Raw genomic sequence first — 26,125 nt, 5'->3', positions numbered from 1 at the left:
TTCAGTCGAGCCAACATCATGACTCAAACAGCAGATTTTTATCTTTGGTGAACGGGCCCAAAGGAAGCAGAGCTCCACAATGCAGGCTGACTGAAGACCCTTTTCCTTATTAACTAAGACCTTAGTTTATTTGGCTTTCAGGGAGAAGCAGTAACATTCAAAACTGCAAGTCCCAAGCCTTGCAAAGTACTGCTGGACCTTCTTTTGGCAAGCAATCCTTCTGTAAGTCTGTCACTGTCTCCTTAAAGGCAAATTGCTGGGATCCAACTCATGATAATATGAGCTGAAGAATTATCAAAGAAAACCTCTTTGATCAAGTCTGGGTTTGGGTTGTGTTTTTGTGTGTGTGTGTGGTTGCTTTTTTTTTTTCCCCCATTTGTTTGGTTGTTTTGTTTTCACAATGTTTGTTATTTTCCCCTCACTTCCAAAGTGCTCATACTGCTCTTAAGTCAGAGCACTTCCCACAGCACTGAAGTTCGACAGCCACACTTCCTACCCAACCTCCTCAATGGTTTCACCATTTCTAAGTACCAGGTTTGGGGCTGTGGGTGCCTGCATTTTCCAGTATCTTTCCACTAAGACATTCTCTCTGCTGAAAGTCCGAAGTGAAGTTCATCCCTTTCACATTTAAATTGCTTGCAAATGTTGCTCTTGTGGGTGGCCTCAGATTGCATTCATGTCCACAGCTGGAACAGGATCACCCTGCAAGCACATTGATCCCCTTCTCTTCAAAGCCAGATCCCCAGGTAGGAAAAATCAGAACACCATTGATAGATCCGTCCTGATTTCCACTACTCGAGGAGCTGACTACTCTCTCATAGAAAAAAATAAATAAATTCACAGAATCACTGAACGAGGGAATGGCTGAGGTTGGAAGGGACCTCTGGAGATCACCTAGTCCAACCCCCCTGCCAAGCTGGGTCACCTAGAGCATGTCGCACAAGGTGGCATCCAGGTGGGTTTTGAATATCTCCAGGGAAGGAGACTCCACAGCCTCTCTGGGCAACCTGTCCCAGTGCTCTGTCACCCTCATCACAGTAATGAAGTGCCCCCTCGTATTGAGCCGGGACCTCCTGTGCTCCAGTTTGTGCCTGTTGCCTCTCGTCCTGTCGCTGGGCACCACTGAAAAGATTTGTCATCATCCAGTAAGTGGCACATTCTCTGGGCTTTTCTGGAGGAAAAAGGTGGTCTTCCATTAGGTTTCCATGACTTTCAAGGCGATAGGGAAAAGAGGCTATAGCTTTCTGATCCCACATAATACCCTACTCCCATCAGACGGGTATCAGCCAGTCCTTTAAGAAGTGGCATTAGAGACACGCTGGACTGCCTGGGACAATGCTGAAACCAGTCCGGTCATGGGTGTTGCTAAACTATCAGTAGCAGGAGATGAAGGAATCAAAAAAGAAAAAGTTTGGAAAAGGCTGAACAACTCTGCTCAGAAAAAAAAAAAAAAAAAAAAAACAAGCCCAGAGAACATTGGATCTGCAAGAAATACAGAGATAGACACAAAACTACACCCCATTGCCATAGAAATAGTCTTAACTCATGTGAACCGACACGCTGAAATTATACGCACAAGTAAGGACTCCTCCAAACAGTAAGAGCTGAAAGACCAAGACATTTCTTATTAGTTTATTTATGACAACCAGCAACAGCGCATTTTTCTTATCCAGGGACTTCCCAGTGATCTATTTATAATCTTGAAAATGTGCCAGGACAAGCGCATGAGTATACAAAAGCAACACCACTTTTTAAGGCCAGCAAATGTTGCTGGTTTGTCTTTGATTTACACATCTGTAATACTTCCTGCTACAGAAACACAATGGATCTTCTCATTGCATTAATCAATTCCCAAACGCGGTTAGAAAAGTGTCTTTCCTGACCTTTTCTGTTTTTTGTGGGTGGCAATATATCAGTCATCCTGGTACAATTACACAGTTTGAAAATGGCAATAACTCCATGCTGTTGTTAACACACACACAAATGCTTTTATTAACAGAGCTAAGCCTTGTTCACACATGCATCATGCACCTCCATGGGTCAAATTTTACGAATTTGCTTGTACTCAGAACAAGAGCCTGTCTCACATTTATCTGTTCCCAAGTGGAAACACAATGCTAAAGCATACTTTAAAAAGTTGACGAAAACGTGAATTCTTAACTGGTTTCCAAGATTTCTGCATCATTAATAAAAACAAGAACTGCTTAGAACTCAAAGTCACAACTGTTCGTGCAAAAAGAGAGATTGATAGGGCTCGGAAAGGGCTCAGAAGGCCAATGCCATGCCCAGCACACTGCTACTACGTAGGAAGCCAAAAATACCATGGTGACTTCATGCCTTCACTAAAGTCATGGGCTAGGATGACAATTCAATCCCTAAGTCACAGCCCAAAAGCACTCCCCAGCCCAAACCTAGCTGTGCACTGCCCCAAAGTCTCCAACTAGGTGCAAAAAGCCATGCCAGTCATATGGTGCGTTGCTGCTGCTGCCACACAGCCCGAAGGAAAAAGCTTTTCCAAAGCAGGGCATGGTCGCACGCTTCCCTGCCGCTCCACGGGCTGCCCGTGCCGAAGCTCCAAGGCCACCTCCCGCAGATAAGAGTGCTGTGGGGAAGAATTATCGTAAAAATAACGTGAGAAACACAATGTGGCCTCAGATCTGGACCTGGGAAGCACATCCAGTGCATACACGCCTCTTCCTACCGATGCCGTTCGCTACCCTGGCGGGCACGCTCCATCCTGTACTTGCCATGGGACCTGCTGAGGCTTACGACCGCAGGAGGCCTCGATGTGACTGTTCCTTGGCCATGACCACGAACAAAGGATGGTGCTGCCTTAAAGCAGCTACGCACTGTAATCTCTCATGGGGAAATGATGGATCACATCAGAGTCCAAGAACAGCATGGTAAGGAATCCGAGTTTGACTACAAGTCAATCATTTTAGCTTACAAATACAATGGCCGAAGAAAAAAATGTTGTGGAGTAGCTTTTCCCCAGCTCAGCTATGGTTCAAGATCAACTAATGTTACATCAGCCCTCCTTTGTCAGCGGGTAACAGGCAGAATGGGTGAGCACCAACAGGCACTCCCTGATTGTGCCTTGGACCCTGCAGCCTGGGCTCCGGGCAGCACCAGAAGTGTCCGTGCCAGGAGGGACCAGAAGGGCAGGCTTGGTGGAAGATCCCTGAGGGGATGTGCATATCAGGGCTGACCCTTTGAAGAACAAGCTCGCCCTTGGGCAAATGCCAACGAGGGAGTAGGGTGAGTAATTTACTGTAGGGGGTAATTTGGAAGCCCACAAGTGGATTTAGACACCTACCAGGACCCTGCAGGAAGTTTCAGGTGAACCTTGCCATTCTCGAATCTTCACTGTTCCTATTGTAGCAAATTCTGTTGAAATCACTGTGTTAAATTTGCTGCTGATAAATGCAGATTAAGTACTGTTAAAACCATGCAATCTAACCTTGCTATTTACAAAATAAATCCTAAACTGCTGCTACATTCAAGTTGTGTAAAATCTTTTCCGCGCCCCACAAGATGACAAGCATCGTCGTTTTGCTCCTAGAAGCCCCTCTCCAACCGCAGATGAAAGCTGTCCCTGCGTGACGGCAGCCAGGAGCAATCCCTGGGCTCCTTTTGGCAGTGGGTGCACCGCAGCCACCGCAGTCCCAGCGCCGTGGGGCACAGGCAGACCTCTGACCTTCGGGCGTGCTGCTCCCACCCCGCCAGCGAACGGCTCCGCAAGCAGCTCATCGCAGCCCTTCCTCGGCGCTTCCTGGACCCGGGTCGCTTCTCACAATTGGAAGGGAAGGGGCAGGGCATCGGCTGCCATCACAGCGAGTTTAACTCTCACCAAGGGGACTGCCTGGTCCAAACAGACTGGAAAACACTGCCTGTTTTCACCAAGCGCACTGCAGTAATTTTGTTCTTTTACTTATTTTACTCATCTTTCTTTCCTTCAGATTGCAACTGAAATTCTTTGCTTAGTGTCTTTGTAGAGACTCATAACCAGCCTCCCATTAACGCTGAAACCACTTTACATGGTGTAAAAGGTATTTAAAATAGCACTAAGTAGTAATTACACCCACTTTGTATGAATGACATTATATTAATGGGAATCAGGCTCCTAGTAATATTCTGCCTTTGAAGGAACACAAATGTTTCTTCCCACTGCCTTCCTAATTCCCTTCTTCCCTGAATAAAGGAAACAGTCAGATGGTTAACAAGCAGATTATGCTGTTGAGTGAACCTCGCCTAAGCAATAAAGACCTGGAGTTTCCCAATTAAATCATAAAGCTGTTCTCAGTCAGGAGGATCTTTCTGAAAAGCAGTAAGCAGCTTTTTCAGGACACTAAGAGAAGGGAAAGGTGGGGATAGCGGTGATCTAAATGCAGGAGTTTTCACTGGGGCAGGGCTTGCTCTTACAGCAACATCACTGGAAATGGCAGCGCAATGTTTGCACAACAGACCTCGGCAGACAGATCCATTGACGGTGTCAGGAGAGAGAAGGAAAGCGAAATGCAATGTGTGTTTGGGAGCCAAATGAGACAGGGCTTGTCTCATGCGAGTCCTATCTGCTTTGGCAGTATTCCTGTAAAGATCACGGACTTGTTTTGATCACTAAATATAGCAGAGAAGAGGAATCCTGCAGCAAGTAGCTCTCCGCCAGCGCTTGCTGCTTTATGCAGACGGAAGGGGAACACAAAAGAGAGGTTTGTCCAGCAAACGGCAACTGAAGCTTGCCAGCATCTGAAGGGCAAATTACAATTTTAATGATTGGTCCTAGCCTGGCAGCTGTGAATTCATCAGATTCTCTCTCAAGCACGTCCAGCCCGGGCTGCAACAAGGCAAATTGCTGTTTTTCCCCACGCACCTCTGTTCTGACCCGAAGGGGCTGCCTCTCCAAAGAGCGAGCTTCTCACTTCCACGTAATTCTTTCAGCTGAAATTTCCCTCAGAAATGCTACTGGGGGTCTTTTTAGGCACCTGCCTGTCAAAACCTGCACGCTCACATGCCTGTGTGGGTTTGGGACATGTGAAAAGAGCCCTCCGACCACACTTTCTCCCGCACTGGATGTTCAGGGACCCTCCGTGGTAGGAGAAAATCAGCACTTCGCTCCGCGAAATGGAGCACTTTTGTTTTCTGCTTACGACAAAATGTCTTTTGCTTTGCTTTCAAAGAATTAGTTGCTTTAGGAAAAAAGAAAAAATCCACACACAAGGCCAAATCTCTAATTTATAGCATAGTTTCAACCTTCAGAATAACTTTTTGTGTGCAGTGAAAACCAAGCCAAACACCCGTATTCCTACCAGTGCTGCTGCCAAAGAGGACCAAACAGCCAAACTGTGCAGAGAAAACACAGGAGAAAGAACTTGGTGCTACACGCTAACCTGCTAGAATAAATCACAATACCAACAAAACACAGTTGCAACTGCAAAACCAAGGACTCCAAACTGGAAATAGCTCAGAATGAAGGATGCCTTACTTGTTTCGTGCACTCCCCCTCTGCGTGTGCAGGATGAGAAGTCTTCTCGCCAGGGCCCGAACCACGGAGCTGCCCAGCTCGCTTTCTTTTAGAATCAGGATTTCTTACACCGGAGACAAAACAGGATGAACGCCTGCGAGCCCTGCGCATCTCCCTCGCTGAAAGGCAGCAAGATTACTAACACCGAGTTACTTATGGACAAGTTCAGTCAAGCAACAGAGAACGTGCGTTGCGCAAGCACTGCCGCTGCGCCACGGCCAAGCAGGTGAGGTAAGCCACGAGCCACGTCTGGCATCCCTGGCCAACCCCAGCACACCAGCATGTGTTTCGGTACAGTTTTCTCCCGGAGACACCATACCAGATGAAAGTCCAGTAAGGAGCTGGCATGTGACCACGAACACGTGTCCTTGGCACGGGATGTGCCTCGGTTTCCTTACAATCCCTGCACAGCTTTCAGTACAGTGAAATGGTGGGCTGGCTTTTCTGAGAACCTTTCCAAGAAGAAACGCGTTAAGAGTCCCTTCCAAACCATTCAAAGGGGAAGCCTTCGCCTGCAAAGGATACCTACAAAGCCTGCCTGCAGCACCAGAAAGGCACAGCCGCCCTGCAGGAACACCGTCTGCTCACACCTTCGTTGCGCAAGTATCTGCTTCCTGCCCCTCAGAAACTGCTGGGGTGCCCCTGGCACATAAATGGGAAGAAGATTCAAATTTTTCCCTACTCCAACATGCAGCCAGCTGTGCTCTTACTTCCCTCTTACAATAACAAGCTCTGCCTCCTCCATCCCAGGGGTATTTCATCACCAACATCCCACCCAGATCTGCGTAAGAAATAGTTTTGCAAACAATCTATCAGAAACCTTTCTTTCCCTCCCCTTTTTTTAAAAGAAAAACAACTGTAAACCTGTCAGTCTGCTATCTTTGAAACCACTTGTTACAGCCCAAGTGGTTGATGAAGCAGGATGACAATACCAGGAAATACCTGGAATTGATCTTCAACGTTTATTTTTGGAGACTGGCTTTTCTCCCAGCTCTTATTTAATAGGTTGCTCCTTCCCTCCTCTTCCTTTTTGTGCTCCCTGGAATCAGATTGCAATTCGCTTCACCTCTTGGAGCTCAAGCACAGACCCCCTACGCAGAACTTTAGGATTCAGATCCAGGCTCGCACAATATGCTCTTTCTATTCCCCTGCTATCATATTCTTTCTCTCTTATCAAAAAGGATAAGGGAATGCTCTGGTATTTGTCTGAAACTGGAGATGCAGCCGATCCATTTAACGCTCAGTACTTGCCTGTACTCCCTCTCTCCGTTACACCAGCAAATTCCTTCAGCAAATTCCCCTCCAGACACTCAGCTCATTTGGCAAAGGAAGTCTTTCTGCTGCAAATTAGTTCTCCACACAGGAGATAGTTCATCCTTACCCTACGTGGTTCACCTGTGCAGGTAAGTTAAACTTTCTCCAGAAGAGCTAGTGCTTTTTTTTTTAATCATGCCACTAAATAACACAGCAGCAGCAACCACGCTTCAGAGCAGACCAGGTCACAGCTCCCTGTGAGCCTCCAAAGCTCTCCAAGGTCCAACGGTATGTTTAATTGCAAGTTTCATATAGGTCAGTTTCAAGAGTTTCCACAGATCATTAAATAATCCTACAGGCTGCCTTACGCTGCTGCAAGCCTGAAGTGAAGCAAATTTAACCCTGAAGGTTAAACCCTGAGGTTTCACCATTTAAAAGCACGCACGCAATCATTCACACCAGCCCAGTGGACACACAATAATTCAGCTGTATTAACACCTATGACATTTTGCTAGCTCCTTTTACAAAAGGGATGGGTACCTACCGGGTGCCATCCGCCACCAAGAGCCGAGCAGCCGGTGTCCCCCCCGGGACAGTGGCAGGTCGCGAGGCAGCCGCAGGGCGCACCTCTGGGAGCCTGCCGTCATCACCACTGCCTCCACCTCTGCCGCCAGCCTGCTGGGCGACCTTGAAAAAGCGCAAATCCCCCTTGGCCCCTTATTTATAGCAGAAGATTGTCTCTTTCTGAATCCGCTGAGTGGCCAGGGGAGGAGGACGGCGCCGTGTGGGACATCGCTGCCCGCTCCCTGCTCCCAGGTACAGCCTTCCAGGCTCCACCGCCCCAGTCCACGCAGAGGCTGGGTCTGGCAGAAACGAGGACACGAGCAGCCCTCCCAGAACCTGCGCTGTGGTACGAGGCGCTCTGGCTGAGGATCAGCCCTCCTGACATTAAACAGCTACAACAGAGATGCCTCCGTGTGCCTCCATTGTTTGGACAGTGGAGAAACAATGGAGAGAAACAGGCACTTTTAGGGCAGTTTGTCCGGTGTATTTTTAGACGTCCAATTCAGCGCGGATGAATCATGGCCCAGAAGTGTTTGTTCCTCTCTGGTGACTATGAAAGGAGTCTGGACAACTGTCTCCCATGCGGACAGCTATGCTGTAGTTCGGTGAGACGAATCTCACACTTAAGCTGGGGGAAAGGACATAAACAAAGAAGCACGCCTGACTTTCCACAGGGGTGAGAAATATCGCCTCCACCGGAGACACAAGGTGCAAGTGCCCCATGCTTCCCTCCCTCGTAAACTTCTTGCAACTCAACAAGATGCAGCCGCCTTTGCTGAGAGAGCTTAGCATTGCTGGAAGAGCCTCGTTTAATCGCTGAACTTCGAGCTTTCATGGAATACTCCCACAAGCAAAGCTCCACGTTGCTCACTGCACGAGAGTTTCCCAGAAGCAGGGCACGTTGCTCGTGGGGCAGCTTTCATTTCTCTTCCTGTACCAGTGGTTATTAGGTGGTTATTACCAGCACAAACCAACCCAACACAAAACAGAGCTCTCACTAACACAAACCAACACAAAGCCATTTCTGAAGCTGTCCAGTTCCAGCATCTTTACAACCTCTTTGTGGTCAGTTGTACATCAGCCGCTAGCCACAGACCCACAAGGCACAGTCAGCCGTGCGTTCTCCTCTCTGCCTCCACCTTTTACCTCATCATTCACCAGCTTCTTGTGTTTCTCCTGGCAACCAACAAGTCAAATGACCCAGAAAGTAAAACTTCTTCCTGTACAACCCACATTTCTGCCTCCTCCCTACACTTTCATGAAAGTAATTACAAGTGCTTTGTTTTCCATCTTAATTGTCATTTCCTTCGATAGAACTCGCAGCCTGAGCCTTAAAGCTCCAACACTTCATACTATTCTTTCCTCTTTTTCCCCATCCCCAGCCACAAACAGTACTGCTTGTATCAGGGTCAGCAATTCCTTCAAATCGTCTCGAGCCAATCTGCACGGCTGCATTATGTGGGGAGTTATCAGCAGGCTGCAGGAAGGCAAGAAAGCAAACATGCCTCCCTGCGAGACACCAGAGGCATGGAGTGGAGCTCTGCCCCATTTCCCCTCCTGTGGGGAGATAACAGCCTACCAGCCCTTTCCCCAGCACAGATTTCTTTTCCCTTCCAGCATGCTCAGCTAAGCGAAACACAGGTTTTTCCCCACTCCCGCTTCTGCCCCTGTCCTGGCCCTGTAGCATCTCCATAGAAGCAGCTTTCTTCATCTCCTGCTGTGAAAACGGTGAGCTAGGTGATCCGTAGAGGCTGTCTTCTTCATAGTGTCACCAGCACCAGGACTTGTGTCCTGCGATCCATGAGGACGCCAGGAAGCTGGCCAGAATTCGCAGACCCTCTTTAGCCTTCCCATCGCCACTCTGCAATCCTTTTGCAAACAAAATGCCCCAGACATCTTCCCCCTCCTGGCATTACCCCAAGCCAAAACATGTTCATCCTTCACAGCAGCAACTCGCTGCTGACACCCTTCACGCTCCACGGGACACGAGTCAGTCCAGGAAGGGTAGGCAGTCAAATCCATGTTCTGTGGGGTAATATACACTATCAGTTTATGATCCACGGTCCAGCAGCTGCAGGTGCTGCTGTAATTGTAATTTCCTCCTCCTCCTGGGCAAGCAGCAGGTCTGCACAGGAGGGAGCAGGGTGAACATGGCCTGGACATGCCACTTGTACTCTCAGACATGTATTTGTGATCCAGACCAATACAGCCTTAGCTGAAGTAATAACCTACCCCAGACCTAATCCCAGTATCGACCCTCTCCACAGAGCACAGCTGACAAAACCCAGATAAACCTGATCTCCCAGCAGCTGCGTGGCCACCTCTGTCTCAGTTACAGGAGTCTCCCACCCACACTGGTCAGGGATGAAACTCAGGCAAAGAAAGATTAGGTGAGAGGTATATGAAATGTCACCTTCCCTTTAATCACAGCTTATAGATCCAGTCCCAAAGCGTTACTCATACTGCTCCACACTCCACACGTATAATCCCACCGACTAATCCGACTGCTTGTTCAAACAGGCACGTTGCTGGGAGTGTTCCCTTGCGATCGCTGGCTCCCTTTCCAGTGTTTCTCCAAGTTCGCAAGCAGAGACTACATCCTCTCCCACATCTAAAGCCCCGTGACAGTTCAAAACAAACTGCAGGAAAGCTAGGGAAAGTGCGGTGGCACACATGGCACACTTTCAAAACAAGAAACTTCGCAACCAATTGGTAGGTTCTCTATCCACCGCTGCCAGGTAATGCTGGGGAAACACTTCAGTTGTGGTAAGCAGCAGATAAGCATCTCTTTGCGCATATACATATAAGCATCCCAGCTGCTAGACTTTTAAAACCAGTATTCACCGTGCCCCAGGGAGGAAAAGGAATGGGGTAGACTGGCTGAAAGGCACAGCTTCACTAGTAAGAGTCTGGATCATCCCTTCGCATGTCCCTATACAAAACCGGCCATTGAGAGTCCAGATCTAAAACAGAGTCGCAGTTGCTAAGAAAACAGCGCTGCAAACAGATGTCAGGAGATGATTCATGAAGTAAGGGCATATCCCTGTACTACAGATAAACCCAGATGAATGGGGCTCTTTATACCTGATCTTTCAAGCTGTGCCTCTTCTTGCCCTCTTTGGGATTTCTTCTTTCATTCATTTCTATATTCAGATGGCGAGGAAACTGAACAGAGCTGAACTCGCTGTTTATGGAATTAATTACTGGTAAAGGGGAGTTAAAATGCTTACAATGAACTTCATAAAAGGACTAAACTGTGCCCATTTTTCCACCCAAACAAAGACTTATCAACACAAGAATCAACTGTGCCTAAAACCTACCAAAAGAAGTAACATAAAATCCCCAGTAAAACACTGCAAAGGAGGGAACAGTAGCAATTTTCCTTTTGCTACTTTCATTTTTAATACAAAACTAACAGCCAGGGAGATAAAGCATTTTAAACCTATTAGATCATTAAGGCATGCTGCTTCTTGAATTACTTCATTGTGTCTATGCTTAAAATCTTTGCCTGACAAATAAACAAAAAATAGCTAGCACACTCCGGGACCGGCTGTGTGCTGACACCAACAAAGTTCTCATTTACTTTAATGAACTTTTGATGAGATTTAATTAGAGGAGAGAAGTTCCTTTGCTCCTCTTAAACTGTCCTGCTCAGTTCTTACTAAGGTCTGGTAGCAATGGTACTTAAAAAGCAGTTTTCCGATGTTATTTGCAAACAGCCGTTTAAATAAAGGAGCTTTGATACAGATAGCTGTATAGCTTTGCTTAGATAGCTACAGTAAAAAGCCAGTTATCATTCGTCACCCTTCGTGATGAGGAAGAGAAGAACAACCACCATTTATACACTTCTGAATACGTATTTGTACAGCATCTAGCACAAGGGGAACCCAAACATTGCCACAGCACAAATCGGCACAGTGCTCACTGCAGTCACCGCTAGTTTTTCCCTCCAAGCTCCCGTGTGCCACTGCCTATCCCCCTGGTCCTTGCAACCCATCCCCATCCTCGCTGGCAGGTGCCAGGGCCTCCGCTCCCCTTCCACAGCAGGCCCAAGTGGCCCCACAGCACCCCTCCGCTCCCACCACAGCGTGCCCTGCTTTGTCCTGGCAATCTGTTACTTCAGCTGCCCTGATTTTGACATGAGGTGGCTGTGTGAGCGCCCGTGGCGTGGCGGGTACTGTTACTGTGTGCAGAGTTAGCAGCTGCCAGCGTGCTCCTTCCCAAGCTGTAAAACAGCCACAGAGGGGGCAGGAGCCCATGGCTCAGCTCACCAGGCGCCAGAGGCCACGAGCGTCCCTTTTTCAGGTATCGCGTTTCGACCAGAGGCATAAACAGAGGTTTTGTTAGCTTGGCCAACAAACAGTCGCAATAACTAGCCAAGGTCCTGCACATGGCACTTCCGTCTTTGCTTGTCCTGTGATGGGAAAGTGCTCCTGACAGCAGAGATGGAGAAAAACGAGTGAATGATGGAAAGAGGGGGCAGAGGACAGGTGGGACACGGGGCACCCTGAAAGGGGAAAGCAGAGGCACAAGGAACACGCAGCCACTGAGCTGACAAAGGATGGAGAGGCGGTGAGAAGCCCTCAAACAAACTCGCCCAAAGTTTTCTGTCTGGGTGTTTCAAGGAAGTCGAGAAGCACACACCTGCTCTGCCTCCCTGCTCCTGTGGCAGCTCTCAGGCAAAGAGAGGGGACAGAAGAGTGTTTGGGGGGACAGGGAGGGGACCGAGCCCTGGGTTTCTCACAGAGGAGTCTTCCCTCGGAGCCCTGAGCCTGACACAAGTCAGTGCCAAGCCTGGGACCACCATCCCCACGTACTGCACCCCGGGTGCAGCGGGGCAGTAATTAGTGACTCCTGCAAGAGCAAGCAGGGGGTGCCCGGGAGCCGGGATGGAGGCGAGGACGGAGAAGAGAAAGGAGCCCACGAGCAGCGCGGGAAGTGCAGACAGGGCTCGGCGCCTCACCCAGGAGAGCAGCACAGCCTCGGCGCCGCCAACACAGAACCCCTCACAGCACATCGCTACTTTTCGTTCTGGAGACAACTTTGCCCCAACGAGCACCCACAGGGTCTCTCCGCACCGACTTCAGGCGGGACGCCCCCCGCCGCCCCCCGTCCTCCCCCCGCTCCCCGCCGCCTCACGGCGCCCCGGGACCCGCCCCCCCCCCCGGCTGTCGGGAGCCGGGCTTTTGGGCGACAAAACCCTCCCGCGGCCCTCTGAGGGAACAAAGGCGGCGGGGAACAAAGGCGAGCAGGTACGGCCGCGGCGGAGCCCAACCGAGCCGAGCCGACCGAGCCCAGCCGCCGCTCCCCACACAAAGGCGCGGCCGCGCCGCAACTCGGGGTGCCCGGCGGGGCAGACTCACCGCGGCGGCGGATCCGGGTGGCGGCGCTGAGGGCTGGGCGGCGGGACGAGGAGGAGGAGGAGGAAGGGGAGGAGGAGGGCCCAGGCACCGGCCGCTCCCCGCCCGCGGCCGGGAAGGCGGCGAGGCCGCAGCCCCCGCACCCCCGGGGCGGTGCGGCCCGGCCCCTGCTCCGCCTCCACAGCCGCGGCCGGTCGAAGGAGGAGTGGGGCCCCGCTGGGCTGGCCGGCCCCTGAGGGGGTCTCCTGCCCTCCTGCCAGGCAGCGGGAGCTGTTTTCGTTTCACGCGGGTTTGTTTTTGCCTCCCATCCCGGCCCGAGCAAGCTTGCTCCCTCAGCAGCACTTGCGCCCCTCAGCTTGCTCCCTCACCTCGCTTGCACCCCTCGCCAGCCCCAGCTGTGGGACTTGCCTGTGTTTAGTCCCCCGGGCTGAGCAGGGCACCGCTGTTCCCCCTGCCCCAGCCGCTGGAAGCAGGCAAGCAAGGCCACAGTGTGTGTGTGTCTGTGTGTTTGGGGCGAAGGGTCGCGGTGGAGGTAAACGAGGGCACGGAAGACGTGTCTGTAATGATAAGAACCGTTCTCTGGTCTGGGATGGTCTGGGTTCGCAGATGATACAAAGAAGTAAAACACTTTTGCATTGCCACAAACCTGCAGCACCCTCAGATCGTGTTTAGAAGATCAGAAACCTAAGCAGGCAGAAATTGGAGACCTCTCCAGCTCCTACTCCATCCTATGTGGCCGCAGCATCCTTCCCCGCACTCAGCTCCCTCCCCGCACTCAGCTTCCCCGCATCCAGCCTGGTCTCAGGGGCACATCACCTACCTTTGCCTAGCCAGAGCTCTCAAAGTGTAAATGGGGACCACTTATGTGAACATGGAGCAACTTAGGTGGTTTTTTACAAACTTCAAGGAATGGGTTTTGTTTTGTGGGGGTCGGAAGGAATTCCTTATTCCCTTTGGGACCGGGTAGCTTTTGGCTATAGACTTCACAAAGTGAGAAGATACAGCTAGTGAGAACATTAGCTTTATGCACTCGGAGTTCAGCTAGCTATCCACAGAAAAATGTAACCCACTTCCTGCCAGTGCCAATGCATCAGTTTTCTCACAAATCTGTGCTGATAAAACATCAACCAACTTAAATAAGTGGAAACAAGTAAAGTCCTGTATTGAAAGGCTACAAAGCCAAATGTTCCACTCCTTCCTGCCCTCCTCCTTATAACTGCAGATGCATCTAAAGAAGCTCTGCCAGATTTGGACTCCTGATTTTCCGTAAGATTTTTAATTATTTTTTTTTTCCTCCAGGCAGAAATGAATCTTGCACCTTTCTGAGTGCTATTTTAGTTGGAGTCAAAGAACGCAACGTGTTGCAGGAGCACCAGTCAAAGCTGGTTACAACCTGACTGCCCTGCCTTGGCAAAGACCTGCTCTGATTCATGCTGCCTTTGTGACAAATCAACCCACAAGTGCTTTTTGTGAGGTTGCTGGGGTTTCTATAGCGTTTGCATAATGGTGGTGTTGACTTTGATATTCCACGGACACCGATGAAGGCAGAGGGATACATTCAGGCTGTCTGCCGCAGTTTCCTAACTTCTGTGTTATGGCTACTGTAGCGCATTGCTCGGAGTGAAAAAAGCATTTCCAACTTATTTACTACCCTTGACTGCCAAATTTCAGTCTGGTATTTAAGTAAAGGAGAGAAGAAGATGGAACATCAAAACTAAGCTCTGTTCCTTCAAGAATTATTCCAAAACTCCTCTTGCTCACTTGGAGACTCCTCCCCACCCCATGAAATTCAGCAGAAAATGTCTCATGGAGTCTCGACCTTTTGTGCCATGGAGCATTATCGCTCCATGCTTTTCCCACTGGCTTAACCCTGCCATGAATCACACAGTTCCTCATTCCAGCTTACACAGTGCTGCAGCTATCTGTCATGCTTTGTCAAACACAAGCACAGGTCCCAGCCCAAGGTGCTTGTTTTCACTTAAATTATTCATTTCATAATTAGCTTGTAAAGCACTTTGAAGACACAACACAAAGTATTATTAATGCTAAGTGGTATTATTGGACAGGCATAATGCAGGCAATTAAATAATAATACTGTCAGAAAAATGGTGTGAGACACAAAGGTAAAATTAAGTCGTAGATGCCTACTTTATATCCAAATCTTCCGGCTGTAGATTACTCGGTACAACCTGAAACTCTGAAAATAAGCTTTCATCTCTCTTTTTATACCCAGCCCTCCAGCTAGGAACTGGAAGAGCCCTGTGCTCAGACTAATGCTCTGACAGGTGTATGGGTGCTACCAGTGACACTAGCAAGCTGCTGCTGTGGATCAGTCTTTGTGGAAGATGAGCAACAGCTGGAAGCTGTGTGATCAGAGCTCTCAGCTACTGCCCACAGGTGTCCAACATGAGCTGACAGGTTCCTAGGGCACTGGAGAAAAGACCCACAGAGCAGCATTGCAGGCTACAACCAGCAATGGTGAAGCTAACCACAGTGGGCACGATAAGCTCTTGCAACTCCTGTGTGCCTTCTGGGTGAGCGTACGATCGGTTCTGCAGTGTGTCCTGCCTCAGTGTTTCCATACCGCTCTGCCCAGCAAACTTACGGAGCTGGGTGCTGCAGGATATGTCTCACACAAGGCATCCAGGTATCTCACGCTTGCAGGTTCCACGTGGGAGAAGGGCATGAGCTCCATGGCAGGACATCCCTTCTACAGTGGAGAATTTGCATGACTGGAATCCAGCATTGGAGGGAGATCAAATTCCCTGAGTCCACTGGATAAAGTGTTAACTCTGAAGGATAGCGATGGCTGTGTAAACTAAGTTTGTTTGGATACTACAAGTCATGTTTACCCTCTGGCGTGCCAGAACAAACCTTTGGCCTGGTGACCCTCCTCTTTCCCCTGCATGCAGCCCCTGGTGGTGTGCTAACGCTCTGTGTGCTGGAGCTGGGAGATAGATGAAAACTAGCCCAGAAGAAGAACATTTTGTTTTTATCTGGATCACGCCTAGGATTTGATGGTGGTAAATGCACACAAACAGGTACAGCTGAGGAGGTAGCAGGATGCAGCAGAGAGATGGGTACGAACTGCACGAGCTGGAGCTGGGAACACACCGGTACAGCAAGAGAACAAGGGACCAGCACCGCGCCAGAAACCTCTGCCTCCATGCCTGGCTGCACTCCTCTTACCCCATCCCTTGCAGGAGAGAGAAGAAATGGGAAAGGGGAAGGAGAGGTGAGAGTAGAAACTCTTGGACTTTCCAACCCTCCTCCCTGCTGATGCAGCAACACGGAAGAAACAGGGCGGTTTTTCAGGCGTCATTTTTGGTGGCAGCGCTCTGATGGAGCGGTTGGCTTACGCTCCCTCCGTTGTGCTGGTGCAGCTCTTTGTGCGGTTGTGTAGCCAACCAGATCTGGAGACAGCTTAAAAAAAGCAGCACCCTCCCCATCCCGATTAATTTCACCCTGGCTCAGTGCCCAGGTACTATTCACCTGCTCTCTGCGGAGGTACAGCTGGAGCAACAACGCTGAAGGGGGAAAGGAGCTGGCAAGCAGGGGTCAGCCTAAATCCACAGTGCCCCCCCCAAAATGGCCCATGGCACAACCCCTGGAGGAAGGTTTCTCTCACTCAGCAATCACGGGCAATGTGTTTGTCAGAACTGGGGAGATCAAAAAAGAGGAAAGAAAGGTTGAATCCACGCAGGCACGTGCAGCATTTGCATACTTTTTTCCTCTGCAAAACATAGAAGGAAGCCTGAATGTAATCATGTTAGAAATGCTCCCTTTCCCCCTCCCATTTAATCTGAACATTATGTATGACAGAGTATAAACCCAGCAGACCGCTTAGGCAGGGACGTTGCCTTTAACACCTGACTGTTCCTGATGAAGTTAGTGACAACACTTGCATGTTTAAAGTTGCACATGCTTCGTGAGGTCACCAGCTAATTTAAGGACGGAGAAGTGCAGCTCCAGAAAAGAAAAATAGGTTAATAAACTCATGGCAAATCTGTAGGAAAACTGGAGTAGGTTCATAATTATTAAATCTACACTCTTCAAGGTAAATACCTTCACTTTTTCTTTAGTTCCCTTTTCCCTCTGATTTTGCCCATGTTTCCTAACTAAATATGTTTCCTAACTAAAGACAAGACTGTTCTACACCTACAAGTGAGCATCTGAGCCTTATAGCAGCCTCCAGAAATCTGCACCACACACTTATATCTTCCTGTACAGTATTCTGTGTGAGATGTTTCAAAGGGGAAAATATCTTAATGTATCCAAGAGGAAATGCTGAGCACACCGGTCAGTGTGAACTCCCACATTTCTCATATTGGAGGTACCAGTGTCTGCTCATACGAAGACACAGCCCAGGCTACTCTCATGAAGACAGGCACCTGCAATATGAACTGATCAGGGCTCATGTTGTTCCACTTACGATGCATATCCTGTGCATGAATAAAGGTTTCCAGTCCACATTTTCCCATCTCTCAAATTGCATCAGCTCCTTGGTTGCAGGCAAGGTGGATTTGTTAGGCAAAGCGGCACAATTTTAGGTTCCACCCTGAAAATTAGAAAATCAAAGCCAAGCACTTCCAGCCCTCGGTGCCAGGTGAGCGGAGTTTCACATGTTTTTACAGAGGTACCTCCAACCTCTCTGAGTTGTGCTTCAGGTACTCAAGTGCCTTTTTGGATCCCGCTAAAAGCCTTGCATTCCTGATGGTCTTTGTGGGCTGTGTTTTAGCAGCCTGTTAGACTGACTGTAAGACCTTGACCTTGTCTTATCAGTAAACTCAGGCAAGGTTTTGGGCTCAGAATCCCCTTATCTCAAACTCTAAAGTTTATCCACTTTTTTTTTCACTTAAGTTAGCCTAATAAAAATTATTGCCTCTTCTGCCCTCAGCCTGTCGCTGCTGCAGTACCTGTACTGCGATGTGTTTGCCTCCGCTTCCTTTGCAGCACCTACAGCCCTGGGCAGGCTGCAGCCCACTTTCCAATATGACTCGATGGAGAACAAAAAAACCCTCAATGGAAGGAAGTGGGGTTAAGGCTTCTTTGGAAGCAGGATTCAGTAATCCCAATCACCACCTTTAAAAATTTGTGCCCTTGGGCCCCGGCCAGCCGTCCGCTCTGTCAACATCTTCACTGCCAACTTCACTAACAGAGACGCACAAATGTAAGTCTAGTGTGAGAAGAGGATTAAGCCCATTCTGTTTTTATGGCCTATGAAATGTCTGCTGCCCTGCTGTCACTACGCGGTGGTAAATGATACAGAAAAAGGGAATTCTGGTTCATATGGCATCTTCAGGATTGTAGAGGAAAAAATGTAATCCCAGAAACTACCAGCCAGTAAAGTATACATGCATACAAGGTTTCTTCTAAATCAGAGGCTAAAAGCCTGTATTGTGCCAGATGCTGGTTGAGGTACATTAATTTTTTCCTGCAAAATAAGATTAGAAACACCAATTTTCCATGCATTCAAGTTTGGGATTTCATCTGCAAGGGGATTAAATCTCATGCAAACATGACTGTGCCTGGATACTGCACTACCCTGTGTATGGCTCTCTTGGGATGAGACCTGTGCTATTTAGGAATCCCACTACAAAGATTATTTCTTCACTAATAACTCAGTTAGCTGAGATTTGCAAGAAGGACTGAGGGAATTAGTTGCACGGTTTTTTAAATTTCAGTAGGATGTATCTATCAGACTCCCTTAGGCTGACACTTTTATACATGTGTAAAGACTAGAAAGGTTTTTGTTTTGTTTTGTTTTGTTTTACTATAACATTTATGATTGGATTTCAGGCAATATCTTTTGATTCCAGGTTTCTATAATCTTAGCGTATGGCTCAGATCTCATAGTAGGACCTCAATGTAAATACCACTAAATAATTGTTATGATTATTAATAGTGTAACTCCATAGAGTTGTCAGCAGAAAAGCAGCCAAGCTATGTACTTGTTCAATGAAAGGCGCAGAACTATGACTATTTATGCACAAATCTGGAAAGCAGACAATATTTAAAATGTACTCCAGGGCAGAACATACAATTAACTTTTCATTACCTTTATTATTTTCCAATTTATACTGGTCTAGCTCAAAAGTCTCATTCAGTCCTTAAGTGTGTGCAGTCGCCATTGCCTTCAGTGTAACATTTTCTGTAGGACCGTGGCTTTTTTGGTTGCAGAGGATAAGTAGGGTCTCTGACGAGATATTACACTGACACTTAAAGGCACAAATGATGGCATTTGCAAAAGTGAAAATCCAGCTTCCTGGCAGACATTCATGCACATTCTACCTCTTTGCTTCATTTTTCGATCCTCACAGCTAAAATTTTGTGCAGACCAGACAGAAAAATGATAGACTGCAGTGACCCCTTGTTTTGGTAGTTAGTGCTGTTTGTTTTGGCATCAGGGCTATATTTAGTAAACTGTCATCTGTTATAATTTGTATGGGGCAGCTCTGATGTTTTGAGAAGCGTTCACTCTTCGGCATCACACGGAGTCTTTAAATTGCTCCTTCGTTTACGCACCCGTCTATTTTAAAAGCAGCTTTAGGGGCTGTGTCATCTCCCTTGAACCCTCTACAAGGATCCCGAGCTGCTGAACCCTTCTGCAGCAGTACAGCAAGCCGTTAGCTCCCGAGTAAACAGCTTTGTGTTTATTTGTAATTGTAAATGGTTTTCCTGAAACCAGGGGAAAAGTGTACAAAATAAGTCACTGTCATGTTTTCTGACTGTGACAGGCTCTCCCTGCAGCGTGGCCCAGTCTCCCCAGTGGTGTCACCCTCCTCATGACAAACCCAGCTATTTTTGGCCATCGAGGCCCTGGTGCTGGGCACGGGGGGACTGTCTGCTCCTCTTGGCCCCGCTCTGCCGAGGGCAGCCACCAGCGATGTGCCAATACCCATCACATGCCTGCTTTCTCCAGCCCTCCCAGCGGTTGCGTACGTGCCAGGGCCTCGCTTGGAACTGGAGGGGAAAACAAACAAACGTGTTATTTTGTGTTTTGCCTTAACGTCAGGCTGTCGGCAAGCAGCATCTCGAAGGGAGGGAAGGAAAATGACAACAAGAGCCCACAGCAGCACAAAGCTTGGGTTAAACCAGCTGCATCCGCGGGCAGGCCCCCACAGCCCTTGCTCCCCACACGCCTCCTCACCCCATCCTGCACCTCAGGTGCAGTTTGCCCCCTGTGTGGCTGCCAGCCACTGGCTCAGGGGGAGCCCATCGCCCCTTCTGAAGCCAGCTTTGGGCTTTCTCAGCCTGGTGGGGCAGCAGCAGCCCCTTACCCCTCTCACTTCATCCCTATTTGCTCCTCACACTGACTCTTCCTGCAGCACAGCCCAGGCCTCTCACTCAGAGGCATACGACCAAGGCTGTGGCATGTAGCCAAGCCACCCCCTCCAGTTTTGGACACCATCTCCCATCTGCTGTACAGTCAATCTCTTGTCCTTGTTTTGCAGAAATAAATATTTTTTCCAAATTTCAATTTCTGGAGAGTATCTATGGATGTGCAGGCCAGCATGATACACTACTATGTATCACATATACTGCTGGTGTGTGAAAAAACAAGGTTGAAGAGGCAGACCTTGCAGGCACGGGGGAAATTCTGTGATGACTGCAGTTCTGGAAGTTATTATTATTAGGGTTTGTAGTGTCGGGTGTAACAGAGTTGTTCAGGGTGCCTGTGCAGGAGCTCATTGCTGCTGGAGGTGGGCAGGGGTGGAACCAGCTCCAGCCATTGTGGGTTAAAGCAATGCCTGAGCCTTGACAGGGTTTGGTGGTTAAAACATTCCCAGGGAGCAGCCCAAGGAAGAGGGGACAGGTGTCCCTGGCAGAGCAGAAGCTCACACATGAGAACAAGCAGCAGAACAGGGAGAAAATGTGGGTGTGCAGAGCAATGAAGTCCTGGCAGAGTTAGGATTTGGATGTGGCATGGTTGACATAGGACCTCACCGCTGCTCCAGGAAGCATTTCTGTCCTTCCCCACCACCTCCAGCTTGGGTGGTCTTCATGCCTACTTGACACTGGGACTGGCACTTGTGAGAGCCATAAATCCCAGCCTGAATGAGCCAACACAGCTGAAAAATGTCCCCGAGGAAGGCATGTAGGTGGTTTTCAATTGGGTGACCAGATACAACACATGGGTGCATGGCTGATGGATCAGAAAAGGGGGAACAGGCTGCCGCACCTAGCAGCTCTATCCATGTAGGTGAGTATGAGCCACTTTAGTTCAAGCTGATCTAAGCAGGGTGGTCGCAGAGGGGGAATACCATGCCAAGCTGCCCCGTCTGTGCCCCCTGCTTCCTTCTTACACCAGGTCTGGTGATGAGAGGCCCCTGAGTGGGTCAGCTCAACCAGCAGATCCAACAGAAAACAACTCTTCTATAGAGGTAGTTTCTGGGATGTTTTCTGATCAATCTGACGGCACATGTGGCTGGGCAGGACTCACGGACCACGCTGCGATCTCACCACCCACAGAGCTAAAACAGCCAACAGCTCCTTGCAAAGAATAGAATCAGCTTCTGGCTAGGCTGGTTTAGCTCCCTGCCTCACCGTGCTGGTGTGCACCAAAGCAAGGTGGGGATAAGGAGAACTGGATTCACCGGTGGTTCGATGAGCTGAGCCGTACCCTAAAGTCACCCCTCCAGCATGGCTGGGCTCAGGCACAGCAGAGTGGGGCCACAGTAAGAGCTGCAATGCCAGCCAGCGGGAGGACACCAGTGGTGACAATTAGGCGTGCAGCGAAACAGATGTGTCACTGACCTGGGGTGAGGAGCCAGGTCAAGGTCTCTCCAGGTGATACAAAACAAGCTGCAGGCAGACATGCACACTGTATTTCTATAAACAGTACCTGATAAAAGAAAATATCTCAGGATGAAGCTCAACTCTTGCGTGTCTAAGCAAAGGTAATCTGGATGTGGGGGAACGTGCTTCTTGGAGCAATGAGATCGGTCACTTGCATGTGCCACCAAGAAAGCCCTGTGTGACACAGAGATGCTTTTATTCCACTGCTACCACGGATCAAAACAAAATGTAAATATCAAGTATTTCAACTTCGAAGTATTATTCCACACTGTTTTAATAACAAAGTTCACTGCATAATTTGGCTCCGTGCTCCTTGTTCACTTCAGGTGAGTCCAGAAGTGAAATGGGAATGGGGTGAAAAGCCAGAAGTGCAAAGAGAAGTTGTGCACAGCTGATATTTAGTTCATGCCATTAAACCTTCATTTTCAGTGCTGCTAATCCTTCATTTTGATGGCAACTTTGAAGATTGCTTATAATTACAATTTAATGAAAAGGCTGAATCCAGATATGTAGACGCAAAAGGGTAATTGCCTACTGTGCATTGTGTTTAGAAGAGGCAATTAACTGTATATTCCAGGGACAGATTGAAAAGATGATTTCGCAGAGTTCAACAATCAGGAAACCTTGGTTAAAATAAAGATAAAAATCTGTCTGGGATATTTATTTTCATTTTATGTTGAGTCTCCATGGTTATTTCAATTGTTAAAGAAGGGTAGATTTCAGTGACAGCTAGCGTTAATTAGGTGTGACTAACCAGGAGGGTAACTGTAGCCTTTACTTATTCAAGAGAGTCTGCATTTTATATGCATTTATTCAGATTCCTAATTATCTTTTAAATAAAACTATTAGAAATGATGAATGATGCTTTTTTTAAGGAAGATTAGTTTCCACGTGGGTCAGACTGGATGGAGGTTGAGTTACGATTTAAAATGAGTAAATATCTGCTTTAAAATTTATTTTTACTGAACAATGTATCTTAAATGTCTTGAAAATACACAAAGAAGTTACCCTTTTAAAATATTAAAATGAATGGATTAATTAAGTAAAGGAGCATTTTCTGTAATTGTATTTGGACTTTTTTTGTGGATTTCAGTACTTCAGAAATGATAACTCTCAACCTCATCTGTCTTCCTTCCTTTCTTAGGTCAAGAGGAAGAAAACAAATTTTATTTCTTTTTCCATTTTCAATCATTTTTCTTAACCAGGTATTGATCAAACACAATAACGGACAGACTCTGTCGGTTCCTGCTGAGCAGGCTCTTGCGGAAGGCAGGACCCCCCTCCTCCAGGACACAGGCACTGCAGACGTCGGGATATTACGGCGGGGTTAAACCGAGGCGGCTGAGGCTCCTATTTAGTTACAATCAGCCCCATTTCCAAAAGACCAAATCCAATTAAGAGCCGCAAGGATCCCGGTGTTTGTGCCGGGTCCCGCAGTTCGCAGAAGCAACGCTGACACCTAGCGGGGCCGCGCCGAGGAATCACCACCGCTGTTGCCAGCTGATGGAGAGGCACCTACCAAAACGATGTAGGTGTAAACCCAGCTGGTTTATAAGTGGTGCCTGGCCCTGGGTTCCTCCACGCAGTAAGGGAAGAAGGGCTGGAGGGTCGGTTCCCAGCACTGAGACCCGCCACACTGCTTTTTGCCATGTCTGAAACATCACGGGATCAAACTTTCATTTCCTGGCTTGAAATCTGCCAGGCTAAAACAGTAGAAGGAAGCGGTCCTGTTGTTGAGCTGAAACCTATCTTTTGCCCATTTCATGACTCCATGGCTCGTGTAAACATGGACCAGTGGCACACACTAAGCATCACTCCCCTGCAGTCATGTCTGGCGTTAGCTGAGAAAAGCTGAGATGGGATTTTTATGAATGTGCTCCGTGCCTCCCTGGGTGCCTTTGAAGGATGATTTGCCAAGAAGTTGGATCAGAAGAGAAATTAAAGAGGAAGTGTTTCCCTAGAAACCTGTAAAAGCAATAGGCAGATTTATAGCCCTGATAAAGGGAACGATGTGGAAGGGAATGGCGAGCCTCCTGTGGCTCAGATACGTGTGTGAGACTAAGGTGGGAAAGCCCACGGTGGGGTACCAGGAAAACCTGCTCCTCTCTGCTGTCCGTCATGCCAGGACACAGACAAACCCCCACCATCATCAAGGGAAGCTGGAAAACTGTGACAGATTGGGAGTGTTTAAGATTTTTTGTGCTTTTGCAACTCAAAGTGCGTAAGGTCTAGCCATAAGCATCCTGCTTGGAAAATGCCGTTGCATGTCAGGCCTTTAAACTGTATCAACTCCTTTCTGGTTAAATTTGCCTCCAAGTTCCAGATTTCCTATAAGAGAAATAGAGACAAAAGCAGCTTCCATGGAAAGCACCAGGGGCTTCCCCAAGGAAAGGTGACTGTGAGGCAGCTGTGGTGGGGATGTCGGTCCCACGAGCTGTGCAAAGAGCATGGCCTGGGAAACTGTGAAAACTCTGTTTTTTGCCTTGACTTTTAACAAACCTGTAATCAAATAAGGCATATACTTTAGCAATATGTAGAAGAAAATGTCTAGTTTTCATTTATTTAAGGAGTTCCTTAAAAAGAAGATTCTTATGGCTGCAAAGAAAATTTAGAAAACATGACATTTTTTTTTGACAAAGATAAAAAATAATGTGCACTCCCCACATTTAATCAAGGCCTTAAATAATGATTTCAGTTACACAGAGAGCTAAAGCATTCCTCAGTTCAGGTTAAAACCTAAACCAAATATAAAATGTTGGGATTATTCAGGATTACTATAGTGTTCAGGCTAAATCTCTGGGTAAATACTTGACTCATGTTTTCTGCTCTGCAAGTGTATTAAATAGGTAATAAAGCCTCTCCCTGAATAAAGAGTTCTGTGTCTCACAATACCCCTTTCAGGGCTGCAGCAAGCTCACAGACCCTGAAAGGTCCCTGCCTTCCCATGAGAGGAGCAGGATGTAAATGTAGAGGGACGCTGCACCCTCCTCATCCATACCCTGTGGCCAGCCCACGGAAACATGGGCATCAGGAGGGGCTTTCTGAAGTGATTTCCACTGCAGTAGCTTTTTTCGAGGCAAATTGTCCTCAATAGCAGTTCCCAGTGTCCCACGTCCTTGCAACCATACATGATTTTACTTGTTACATCTCCATGTCTTTTTTTTCTTCAACTTTTGTTTGCCTTTGCTGTTGGATGCTTTGTTAAGGCTTTGTTGGGACACAAACCTGATACTCCGTCAGCAAAACCTCACACATGCAGCTGCTGAAAGAAGCCAAAAGTATCCCCTGCCCATAGCAAGTTTTGTTTGCTTGGAACAGAGCAGAGTGAACTGCATGGAAATAGAGATGCATATCAAACAGGCAATCATGCCTGCATTTGAGTGCCTTATAGTATTCACTTCTGGTCTCAAATACCAGATCTGGAGACTGAACACCAACTCAGACAGCATTGTCTCTGGGCAGAAGGGTGTCAGTGTTTCAGACTTACCATATGTGTAATTTCTGTATGTGCTTTCAGTTTGCAGAAGCCCGTGCTGGCACACCAGCACCCACCCCAGGCACACAGCAGACATACACGCACTGGCACTGCGTTCTGCCCAGCACAAACAGGGAGGCTGGAAGAGGTTCTGCCACCCTACGAGTGCTGGCTGGTGCCTCACAGCTCCCCGCAGCCTGCAGGCAGCCTGAGCATTACTGAGCGAACGCCTCTCGGTCCCACCCCCCTTTTCCATCGCTGTTATCGCTCAGCTCACAAATGCAGAGCTCCCCTTGCCTCTACACGGCTGCTCACGCTGATAACTGAGTTGGCTGCCGAGAGTCAGGAAATCTCTCACATTTCCCGATAGAGGTGGCCAAGAAGCAGAGCTCCTTTTTGCTTATTTTCATCCCCACCTTGTACCCATAAAGCACAATCAATACGGAGTCCCCATGTCAGCGAGGGGATCTGCAGACAAGAACACCGCTTAGTGTAACGCTTGTGGGCTACCTGCAGCGTGTGAGGTTTCCTTCATGCCCCTGGTGCCCATGTGGGTGAGATTTGATAATAAATCCCCCGTTTTGGGGATGGGAATGAAGCAGTTGTACTGAATGTGCAGCCAGGGCCCGAGGGGTTGTGGAGAGCAGAGGACCCACTGCACGTATCCTGCGGTCACGCAGGGATCTGGGCACGTGGGAAGAGTTCGTGGGGACAGTTCACCGAGATTTCAGCTGCTGCACCTCTGGAAATACTCAGTGAACAGAAAGGTTGAGTCGGTGTACCACTGCCAGAGCTTCCAGGCACTCTGACACACAGACACCCATACCCATCCCCTAAATTAGCCTCCCATTCTAATTAACTTTAATGAGCACAGAAAGCCAAAGGTGAGTGTCCTGGGAGGCTCGTGTGTGCACTCTCACTCTCACATAAGTTTCTCTTCACCTTCATCTGGAAAGCAGACTAACTTACTCCAAGCAATATTACAAAGCTTTTGCACACAGGCTGGGAATGCTGCTCCTCACAACCCTACAAACAGGGCACATTTCCAGAATTTTCAGCCCTGGTCCCTTTTATTTTTTGCCACAAATTTCCATCCCACTGGGTTAGGTTTCTCCTCACCCACATTGTTCCTGCCTCGGGACGCCTGAAGGG

The 26,125-nt window shown here is 48.4% G+C and overlaps 1 protein-coding gene across 1 annotated transcript in view; it reads right to left on the bottom strand.

Annotated features, from left to right (window-relative positions):
- SYNE2 (spectrin repeat containing nuclear envelope protein 2) overlaps positions 1 to 12,826 on the bottom strand; it is a 189,253-nt gene extending 176,427 nt beyond the window's left edge. Inside the window, 1 exon segment of the mRNA XM_040557776.1 lies at positions 12,703 to 12,826. The gene's annotated coding sequence lies outside the window, so the exon portion shown is untranslated.
- Positions 12,827 to 26,125: the final 13,299 nt, after the last annotated feature.

Source organism: Cygnus olor, chromosome 5, assembly GCF_009769625.2.
Source record: "Cygnus olor isolate bCygOlo1 chromosome 5, bCygOlo1.pri.v2, whole genome shotgun sequence".
NCBI classification, from domain to species: Eukaryota; Metazoa; Chordata; class Aves; order Anseriformes; family Anatidae; genus Cygnus; species Cygnus olor.
Note: the sequence above shows the minus strand (reverse complement) of the source record. Positions and strands in the feature narration are given on the sequence as shown.